Consider the following 11,823-nt stretch of genomic DNA (forward strand, 5'->3'; position numbering starts at 1 on the left):
AAATGTATTTAATGTCCATTACCAGTTTAAAAGTGTTATTCAGAATACAGGTCCACAATCCCTTATCAGACAGAAACCTCTGGAGCTAGATATGTTCTAAAATTCAGCCTTTTTTCTTTCTTTCTTTTTGAAGAAGATAACAGAGTATGTGGATTATTTACTGTATATTATGTAAATACCTCAGTTATATTTAACATAGCACCCCATAATCAAATTAGTATTTTATAGTAAAGTATATTAAATATTTAAACTAAGCTATGTTAGTTTAGATCAGGTTTTGTCATGAAATGAATCCATGTCATATCGCTGTTTGCCATCAAAGGAGTCTCCCTAAGAAATGGTTTTCAGAACTTCTGGAAATTCAAATTATAAATTGTTAACAGAGTATCGACCTGTGTAGTTAGTAGCTTAAGATCATATATTAAAAGTAGTATTTCCCAGAGCGCTTGGGTGGCTCAGTCAGTTAAGTGTCCAACTCTTGGTTTCAGCTCAGGTCATGATCTCATGGTTCATGAGATCAAGCCCTGTGTTGGGTTCTGCACTGACAACATGGAGCCTGTTTGGGATTCTCTCTCTGTCTCTCTCTCTGCCCCTCCTCCCCACTACCCTGTGTGTGTGTGTGTGTGTGTGTGTGTGTGTGTGTGTGTGTGTTTGCACATGCATGCTCTCCCTCTCTCAAAACAAAGTTTATTAATTTTTTTCATGTTTATTTATTTTTGAGAGAGGGGGAGGGGCAGAGAGAGAGGGAGACAGAGGATCTGAAGCAGGCTCTTGCTGACGCAGAGAGCCGATGCAGGACTCGAACCCACAATCTGTGAGATCATGACCTGAGCTGAAGTCAGATGCTCAACCAACTGAGCCACCCAGGCACCCCAACAAACTTTAAAATAAGTAAATAAAAACAGTATTTCCCCAATCCAACCAAAAAAGTCAAGTCAGAAAACATCTTTATTTATGTTAAATGGAGGTATCTTTTTTTGTATGGTTGACATACAATGTAATATAAATTTCAGGTGCACAACATAGTCAGTCAACATTTCTACACATTCATTACCCAATGTTCACCATGATAAGTGCAGCTACCATGAAGATATCTTTTAAAATGCCATTTTTCTATAAAATTCCATTGCATTACCAAAAATAGAGATTACTTGTTAGAGTTTTGCTTAGGAGAATCTTATTAAGCCCATGTGGGTTTTTTCTAATATAACCTATTGTAATTCAAAGCAGCTGTCAGTCCCCTGCTGATACTTTTATTTCCTATTAAAAATGCATTCTTAAAAGAATATAAAAGTACATCACATTCCACTAACCTATACAACATCCTTTTAAGTGTAACCATTAGAATTTTTAAAATTAGAAATTGAGGGAAAGAATGCAGAGAAATGAGCCTGGCTCTTACAACTCTGGCTCTACCACAGAGAGTCATAGCTTAATTTTAGGATGGGAGGTATCTGAGTTTTTGATAATAAAATTAAAATTATATAAAATTTTTCTAAGTTTTTTTGGGGGGGGGGGGAGAGAGAACACAAGTGGGGAAGGGGCAGAGAGAAGGAGAGACAGAATCCCAGGGCAGAGCCTGATGTGGGGCTCAAACTCACAAACTGTGAGATCATGATCTGAGCAGAGATCAAGAGTCAGCCACTTAACCGACTCTGCCACCCAGGCACCCCAAATTTATTATATTCTTAGTGTTCTCTTAGCATTTCTAGTTATGAAATACTTCTTAAATAAAATGACCACTTTATAAATGTACATCTTGGGGAGCCTGGGTGGCTCAGTTGGTTGAGCGTCTGACTTCGGCTCAGGTCATGATCTCTCTGTTCCCGAGTTCAAGCTCTGTGTTGGGCTCTGGGCTGACAGCTCAGAGCCTGGAGCCTGCTTCAGATTCTGTGTCTTCTTCACTGTCTCTCGGCCCCCTCCCCCACTCACACTCTGTCTTTCTCACCCTCTCTCTCTCAGAAATAAATAAACATTTTAAAAAATGTATATTTCACATGGTCTGAAATTTGTTATCTTTTAGCTATTTAAATGATTTTAAAAGGATAATATCTAAGGAGTCATGGACAACCTGGGAACAGTCACTACAGTATTTTGTAGATCACCACTCTAAATAAGTTAAGAAAATCAAAACCAATAAAAGAATAATTAAAAGAGATATTCAATTATTAGAGACGATTTTTAAGCATAGTTATAGTAGTCTCCCTCATCCATGGGTTCACTTTCTGTAGCGTATTATCAGTCAGAAGGTCAACAGCAGCCTAATGCTGTGTTACAGCGCCTATGGTCACTGACTTCACTTCACCTCATCACATAGGCAGTATAACAGTAAGTACTTTACAGTACAGTAAGATATTTTGAGAGGGAGAGACCACATTCACATAACTTTTATTACAGTATATTGTTACAATTCCTCTATTTTGTTATTATTGTTGTTAATCTCTTAGTGCACCTAATCTATAAATTAAACTTCATCCCAGGTATGTACATATAGGAAAGATCTTAGTATATATAGGGTTCAGTAGTATCTGCACTTTCAGGAATCCACTAAGAGCCTGGGAACATATCCCCCATGGATAAGGGAGGAGGGCTACTGTGACTACAATTTACTATGTTGAACTATCATTTATTTGACTCAAGCCAACAAATGGTGAAGTATACCAAATCAGGAATAACTCTCCTTTTCCACCCTTCCTCTTCTGTCAGACTTTATTGTTGAAGCATGTGACAGAACTATGACTCTGTAATTAAGGTTATAATGAAATTTCTCTGTCATAAGATATTACTAAAATTTGCTATAACTCATCTAGTTCTGCCACAAAGCTTTTTTTTTTTTTTTCTTCTTACCAGAAAAGTTCTGTGTATACTCAAGCAAGCAAGAAATATTTTGGGAAAGTCTGAAGGCAAGAATAATTAGGTCTTCTTATGAGGTATATTATGGAATTTTTCTCTAAAGAACAATTCACAAATAAATCCCAGAAAAAACAGACCTGAATATAATTTCAAAATATAGGGAACAAATACACATATTATGCTTGAAGTTAGTTCTGGCATTCAAGTCTCCTCCTAAAGAAGGAAGGAAGGAAGGAAGGAAAGAAGGAAGGAAGGAAGTTGCAGGGTAAAAACACAATTCATTATTGCTCCTTCCAGGACTCCTACTTTAAGTTAGATTTTTCATAAAATTCAAGGCACTGTGGCCAGAGAGGCTGTCAAATTTTTTATTTAAGTGAACATTTTTAGAAAATAATTAAAGGCAAGCAAAGAACATTTTGCATGTCTAGTCTAATTGATTTCTCCATTTCACTTTAAAGATAATAACATACCTCATGTTTATTTAAAAATTGTTGGGGCGCCTGGGTGGCGCAGTCGGTTAAGCGTCCGACTTCAGCCAGGTCACGATCTCGCGGTCCGTGAGTTCGAGCCCCACGTCAGGCTCTGGGCTGATGGCTCGGAGCCTGGAGCCTGTTTCCGATTCTGTGTCTCCCTCTCTCTCTGCCCCTCCCCCGTTCATGCTCTGTCTTTCTCTGTCCCAAAAATAAATAAAAAACATTGAAAAAAAATTAAAAAAAAAAATAAATAAAAAAAATAAAAATTGTTTACAAAACCCTTTTTCATCCTGACAATGCATTGCCGAATATCTATAACGTAGCAGACACTGTGCTGCATCCTGTAAGCCAAGGCTCAAAGTACACAGAGTTACATGGAGGAGTCAGACATACAAGCAAATGATTATAGTACAGTTGCAACAGGGCTGGAAGAGTGGGCCAAAGTACTCGGGGAATGAGTGTATGACTACTGGTCAAGGTCATATTTGAACTGGGTCTTGAAGAATAAACACAACTGTATCAATCAAGAGATTTTTGATGGCAAATAACTCCAAAGAAATGGCTTCAACAATAAGGAATTGATCTGTTAGGTGGAGAAGTCCCATGGCAGGGAAAGGCCCAGACCCCCAGTACACTATGTGTCTAAAATTATGTTATCTTGGACCTACATTCATTCTCTCTGCTCTATCATCTTCCAGGCACGCTTCATCATCCCTTGGGGTTGTAAGACAGCTGCCAGTGGCAACTGGAGTCACATGTTCTCTTGTTCATACACAACAGGAGAAAAAGTCCTGTCCCCCAGAAAAAGGTCTCCTTCCTTTCAATCAACAGTTTACAGGGAAATGACCTGGCTTGGAGTAATCAAAATCTACCCCTGCAATGGATGATGAATCACCTTCTCAGAGTTTCCTGGATGACAAAGAAAAAGAACTCCAAGCACTGGGATAAACACATGAGATACAGAAGCACAGGAACAAGAAACAGCTTGGTAAGGCTGGAGTGATGGGAAACGGAAGGTTGGACACAGTCCACAAACTCTGTGAGTTTGGACTTTATCCTATAAGCAATGGGAGGTTAACACAGGTTTTTTAAGTAGGGAAGTAACATGCCCCAATTGGGTTTTTTAGAAACATAAGTGTGGTAGCAATATAGAGAACAGAGAATTAGGGGGACAGTGGGAAAACAAATGGCAGAGACTTGGTTGGTAGATGTTCAATAAATAGTTCAGACTAGTAACAGGGAGGGAAACAACTGAAGAGCAAACATAAGGTGGCAAAGCTGCTCTGTAAAACGTTGTGATGTACATGTGTGCACGTGTGTGAGTGTATACACACACACACAGACTCTTGAGGAAAATGAAGCCTCAGACCGGTTAAAGGGCTTGCTTAAGATCACAAACCTATAAACAGTAGTCAGAATCTGACTGGAGGTTTGATTCCTAGTCCAATGTTCTTTTACATAACAACTATATCTAAAAACTCCAACAATGCTCAAAAGACTTTTTTGAATCCTGTGATGTAAAGGATGCTCTATGTTCTGCATTAAAGTGATTCCTATTTATTCCAACCTTAACATAAGGTTCACTACACATATTCAGTATCAATTTACATAACTTAGTACATTATATATTTTTGAAATTTCTATATTAAGAAATATTTTTCATAAATTTTTTGTAAAAAATTATAAAATCTTTTATAAAAAATTATTTTAATGTTTATTCATTTTTGAAAGACAGAGAAAGAGCACAAGCAGGGGTGGGGCAGAGAGGGAGGGGGACACAGAATCTGAAGCAGGCTCCAGGCTCTGAGCTGTCAGCAAAGAGTCCAACGTGGGGCTCAAACTCACAAACCGCGAGATCATGACCTGAGCCAAAGTAGGACACTTAACCTACTGAGCCACCCAGGCGCCCCAAAACTGTCAAATTTTAAAATTTAAATTAATTTTTAAAAATTAAAAAATAAAGGATACTAAAAACCACTGAAGCTTGCATTAAAAGAATTTTGAACTTGTTTTGCAAATAAACTAGGTACTGAATATTTGAATTTCATTATAAATCTGGAGTCAACACGCACCTGAAAAGTTTCTTCTAAGTTATGCATCCCTTTGAAACTTTGGATTCTGATAAGCAATTTCCACTATCATCAACTTAAAAAGAAAAATGTTGCCTTTTTTTTTTTTAAAGTGTTCATTTACTTTTGAGAGAAAGAGAGAGAGAGGCAAAGGTGTGAGCAGGGGAGGGGCAGAAAGAGGGAGACACAGAATCCAAAGCAGGCTCCAGGCTCTGAGCTGTCAGCATAGAGCCCGACTCAGGGCTCGAACTCACAGACCATGAGATCATGACCTGAGCTGAAGTCGAACGCTTAACCAACTGAGCCAACCAGGCACCCCTGGCCTCACTCTTAAAGACACTTGTTTTAGAAAAAGTCACTTGCCTATTTCTTTTCATAGCAGAGAAGTCTGATTTTGTTTTGTTACCATTGTACCAAGACTGGGTTCAGGGAAGATGGCTTAAAATAAAATAAGATAAAATAAAATAAAAATACTTTGTCATTAAAAAATATAAGCATATAGTTTTTAGCTTATGTGGTTAAATTTTAAGTCTTCTGCTTATATCAATTAATAACTTCAATGAGCACCTATGTCCTGGCACTATGCCAGATGCTGGGAACACAGCTGTGAGCAAAATTATACTATAGTTATATTCAGGAATATATTTGTATGATTATTTGATTAGTGTCACTTTTCCCTACTGAATTAAGCCAAAACATGACTGCAAATGTAGAGAGACAATGCCTCAAACACCAACTGGGCATTAATATGTTACTTTGCCAATGACAGCAGAATTTTCCCTTTCACCAGGCTAGAGATGCTCTCAGCACCTATAACTGAATCTTTTTTTTCATTAAAACATACCTGCTAAAACACTCTAGCAAACCAGGAACATAAGGAAACCATTTCAACATAATAAAGGTCATAATAAAGGAAAACCCACAGCTAACATCATACTCAATGGTCAAACACTGAACATTTTTTCTCTAAGATCAGGACAAGGATGTACATTTTCACCACTTCTATTCAATATACATAGTGCTGGAAGTCCTAGCCAGAACAATTAGGCAAGAAAAAGAAATAATAGGCATTCAAATTGGAAGGAAGAAATAAAATTATCTTTGTCAAAGACACTATCTTACATGTAGAAAACTAGATTACACACACACACACACAAGCCTGTTAGAACTAATGAATGCTTTCAATACAGCTGCAGGATGCAAAAATGAGCTGTGTTGTAAATATCAATAATGAGCAATCCAAAGAGGAAATTAAAATATCAATCCTATTTATGATAGTTTCAAAAAGAATAAAATACTAAGGAATAACCTTAACCAAGGAGATGAAAGACTTTTACACTTAAAAGTTTTACACTTAAAACTACAAAGTTTTGTGGGAAGAAATTAAAGATACATATAAATTGAAACACATCTGGAGTTTATGGACTGTAAGATTTAATATCAATGTCAATATTGCTCCAATCTATAGATTCATTGCAGTCCCTATCAAAAAAATCTCAATGGCATATTTTTTTTTAATTTTGGGGAAATAAAAAAACCCATCCTAGAATTCATATGGAATCTCAAGGGACCACAAACAGCCAAAACAATCTTGAATTAGAACAATGTTGGAGGTCTCACACTTCCTGATTTCAAAATTACTATAAAGCTACGGTAATCAAAACAATGTGGTATTGGCATACAGACAGACTCACAGACCAACAGAATAGAGAGTTCAGAAATAAAGCCATGCACAGTATAATCAAATCATTTTCAGTAAGGGTGCCAAAATCATTCAGTGGAAAAAAGACAGTCTTTTCAACAAATGGTGCTGAGAAAAACTGGATACCCACATGCAAAGATCTAAATGTATGACTTTTCCAGGGGGAAAGCTTCATAACTTTGGATCTGACAATGATTTCTTGCATATAAGACCAAAAGCATAAGCAACAAAGAAAAAATACATAAACTGGGCTTCATCAAAATTAAAAACTTTTGTGTGTTGGGGCACCTGGGTGGCTCAGTAGGTTAAGCGTCCAACTTTGGCTCAGGTCATGATCTCACAGTTTGTGGGTTTGAGCCCAGCGTCAGGCTCTGTGCTGACAGCCTGGAGCCTGCTTCAGATTCTGTGTCTCCCTTGCTCTCTGCCCCTCCCCCGCTCATGCTCTCTTGCTCTCTCAAAAACAAATAAAACGTTAAAAAAATTTTTTTAACTTTTGAGCATCAAAGAACACTCAACAGAGTGAAAAGGTAATCCACGGAATAGCAGATGATATTTTCAAATCATATGTCTGATAAGGAATTGGTATCTGGAATATATAAAGAACTCCTACAACTCAACAACAAAAAAGCAAACAACTAGATTAAAAAATGGTAAAAGAATTTACTAGATGTTTCTCCAAAGAAGATATACAAAAGACTGAGAAGCACAAGAAGAAATCATTATTAGAGGAATACGAATCAAAACCACAATAGGGGCACCAAACTGGCTCAGTCAGTAGAGCATGTGACTCTAGGTCTCTGAGTTGTGAGTTCAAGCCCCATGATGGGTGTAGAGATTACTTAAAAAAATAAATAAATAAAAATAATAATAATTAAAAAGCCTAAAATGACAAATCACTTCATACCCATTAGGATGACTAGTATCCAAATAACAGAAAACAACAAGTGTTGGTGAGAATTGGAGAAATTGGAGCCCTTGTGCACTGCTGGTGGGAATGTGAAATTTTCTGGGTTATACCCCAAACAAATGAAAGCGTGGATTCAAACAGATACTGTACATGCATACAATGAAATAGTATTCAGCCTTAAAAAGGAAGGAAATTCTGAAAAATTCTCCAACATGAATGAATCTTAAAAACATGCTAAATGAGGGGCGCCTGGGTGGCTCAGTTGGTTAAGCGTCCGACTTCGGCTCAGGTCACGATCTCGCAGTTCGTGGGTTCGAGCCCCGCGTCAGGCTCTGGGCTGACAGCTCAGAGCCTGGAGCCTGTTTCAGATTCTGTGTCTCCCTCTCTCTCTGCCCCTCCCTCATTCATGCTCTGTCTCTCTCTGTCTCAAAAATAAATAAACGTTAAAAAAAAAAAAAAAAATTAAAAAAAATGTAAATGAAATAAGCCAGTCACAAAAGGACAAATTTTATAGGATTCCACTAAAATGAGGTACATAGAGTAATCAAATTCATAGAGACAAAAAGTAGAATGATGGTTGCCAGGGGGTTGGGAGTAAAGGGAAATGAAATAGGAGTTAGTGTTTAATAGGTAAAAGGTTTCAGTAGGGGATGATGAAAAGGTTCTGGAGATGGATGGTGGTGATGCCTCCACAACGATGTGGATGTACTGAATGCCACAGAACTGTATACTTAAAACCGGTTAAAATGTCAAGTTTTATGTTTATGTATATTTTACCACAATAAAAACAAAAACACCTGCCACACATCCTTCCTACTGAGTCTATCCTCGTCTGGGGTCTCATCTCTTCATATTTAGGTAACTGCAACAGCTACTGTCATTGCTGGCTCATTCCATTCTGTCCTCATTCAAGCTCAACCTGTAGATCACAGACAGGTCCATCTTGCTGGTTTATCGCATTAATATGGGGCTTCCAACCTTCCAAAGGCTCCCCATATCTTGCCCAAGAGGATAAAAATCCAAATCTCCTCAAACTAGTACTCAAACCCTTCTACAGATATCCTTCCAACTGCGTGATTTTTTTTCCTTTTAGCCTCCCAAATTCAGTTGTCAGCTCATCCTAGTTTCCCTCTATTCCCCTCCCCCAAAGCTAATCTCCACATCATATTCTCGCTTTTCTCTCACAGAGTAACTGCTCCAGTATCTCTGTAAATCTAAACCCTCACAGGCTAGCTCAGGTCCCAAGTGTTCCAGGAAGTTCTTTAGACTCCTAAGGCTCACTCGTCTCCCTCTAACCAGAACACCTACAGCATTCTCTGTATTCATAGAATGTACTAGATTGTCTTCTAGAGTCATAAGGGTACACCTTATCTTTCCTGAGGGCAAAGTTTATATACTACACTTCTTTCTTTTCTACTATAGCAACTAATATAATGCAAAATGCAAAGCAGACTTTCAATAATTACAATTAATTACAGTGTAATTAATTGAACACAAGGTACAACTTTGATATGTGAGTTTCACTGACTGGAATGTGATCAGAATCATTTAAGTTTGCATTTCTGAAGGTTAACCCATGACACACAACAAAGAAGACTCTTGTAATTCATCAAGAAAATAGATGGAAACTAGGCAGTATTAATCTAGCAAATGCAACACCGGTGTTTTAAATCTTAAAATGTGGGGCGCCTGGGTGGCTCAGTCGGTTAAGCGTCCGACTTCGGCTCAGGTCATGATCTCACGGTCCGTGAGTTCGAGCCCCGCGTCGGGCTCTGGGCTGATGGCTCAGAGCCTGGAGCCTGCTTCTGATTCTGTGTCTCCCTCTCTCTCTGCCCCTCCCCCGTTCATGCTCTCTCTCTGTCCCAAAAATAAATAAATATTAAAAAAAAAAAAAAAAACTAAAAAAAAAAATAAATAAATCTTAAAATGAGAGTCTGATATAAAGAACTTGTTTAAATGCTGGTGTTGGGGCACAGAACAGTAGTTTGGCTTTGTGGGACAGAATACTGACCTATGGGTTTTACTGACTGCATGCAAGAATGGACCATGCCTGTAACTGGGTTAAAATATAGTTACAGGCCTATGAAAACTCTAAATGAAACGTCAGTCAGATCAGAGTGAGGCACTCTCTCTCATTTCTGCTTTCAACTTTATTGCACAAGGACCTAGACATGGGCACCAGTATTGCTGGTTAAGAATGCATTTCTCAATGAAGAATAAAAGGCTCAGGAGTGCATCGAAAAGAGCTCTCTAAATGGGGGGCGCAGCGAGGCTCAGATCCCAGTTGTGGCCCAAGCCCTGGCCAGCTGTAAGACCCACGGCAAGTCGGTCATCTCCCTGGGCCTAGATTCTCCGCTCTAAAACAAGTCCTACCAGAGCTCTAAAGGTTTTTCTGACTCCAAAAATTCCAGGACAAGTTTAATCACAGATTCCATTAACATGTATAATTCTTGCTATTTCAACTCCTTCTTCCACATTGCCAGAAGAAAGTCAAGTATTTCAGCAACCTGAAAGACATGGATGCTATTCAGAGACCAAAGATTCTGTCCGTTGGAAAAAACTAAGTAATTCTGTAAAAATGCCTATTTCCTCATTACAGTAGGATGTTTTGGCAGAGGGAACGGTTCTCTGGTAGAGATAACCAAGACTGCTGTGCATTAGGCCTAATCCAGAGTACTTATTATCCGTGCTGGTACGTAAAGAGGTGCTATCCTGGTTCAAAGCGGAAGCAACACTCAGAGCTTCTCCAAAAAGACGGCGAGAAAGTTCTCATCCTCGGGGTAAGGCTAGTGAGCAGCTGTGCAAATGATAAGGCACTGAAAATGCACGCTTTTGGCCATTCAAGTACTCCAAGCACAGACTCCTTTATCAAACAGTCGGTATTGTCTCCCTCCCAACCTGTCAAAACACGATTCCAGTTGGAGCCCGGAACAGTAACTTACCCGGGCAACCTAACTTCTCTCCCCCTGGGGCAGCCGTCCGCAGGCCTGCTCCTTCCCCAATTCCGGCCGGCCGCTCTCACGCCCACCCCGGGGCGGTCGCAGCCCCGCAGTCGGGTAAACACGCGCCCGAGTATCGGGAGCGGTTTCCCGGCGTCCTGGGAGCGGCGGGTCCCGCCCCTTGGAGCCCGGAGCTGGTCGGGCCGTCGTCGCGGCCACCTCGGGTCGCTCTCTCCGTCCCGAGTGCCACACCTCGCGCCTCTGTCCCCGGGACGACGGCGCACAGCCCAGTCCGCCCCTGGGAGCGCACGGGGACCGGCCAGTCCGCCGCCGCCGCCGCCTCAGCTCCAGACGGACGACTGCCCTCTCCTCTCCCCGCCGGCGGCGCCTCCCGCGGCGGCCGGGCCCCAGCCCGGCGCCCCCACCTCTTAGACACAGCCCCTTCCTTGCCGGGACGCCCCGCGCTGCGCCGGGCACAGCCTCGGCTCCCAGTCTCAGAGACACCAAGGGACACTCACCCCGGAGGCTCCTCCCGCCGCTGCTGCTGCCGCCGCTGGGACCGCGGCCGTCGCCCCCCGCCGCCGCCACCAGCACCGCCGTCCGCACCGGCGCCAGCACCCCCGGCCATTCTCCTCCTGCCGCCGCCGCCGCCCTCTCCGCTCCTGTCAGTGGCTCAGGCTCCGGGGCTGCTCCAGGTTTCCCTCGCCGCCATTTTGACTCCTAGAGGGAGCAGGAGGGGCTCGGCTCGGCGCGGCCCTGGGGCGCCTGCGCGGCGCTGCGGAGCCGGCCCGAGCCCCCACCCGCCCCCCGCCGTCGCCGCGCCTAGAGTCACGTGGGCCGGCGGCGGGCGCGCGCGAGCGCCAGGCCGGGCCGGGCAAGG

The 11,823-nt window shown here is 41.4% G+C and overlaps 1 protein-coding gene across 1 annotated transcript in view; it reads right to left on the reverse strand.

The window, feature by feature from the left end:
* Positions 1-11,574, reverse strand: part of BTBD7 (BTB domain containing 7) — an 87,323-nt gene extending 75,749 nt beyond the window's left edge. The window contains 1 exon segment of the mRNA XM_019462111.2: positions 11,462-11,574. The gene's annotated coding sequence lies outside the window, so the exon portion shown is untranslated.
* Positions 11,575-11,823: the final 249 nt, after the last annotated feature.

This window comes from Panthera pardus, unplaced genomic scaffold, assembly GCF_024362965.1.
Source record: "Panthera pardus isolate Hobbes unplaced genomic scaffold, ASM2436296v1 HiC_scaffold_24, whole genome shotgun sequence".
In the NCBI taxonomy this organism is placed as follows: Eukaryota; Metazoa; Chordata; class Mammalia; order Carnivora; family Felidae; genus Panthera; species Panthera pardus.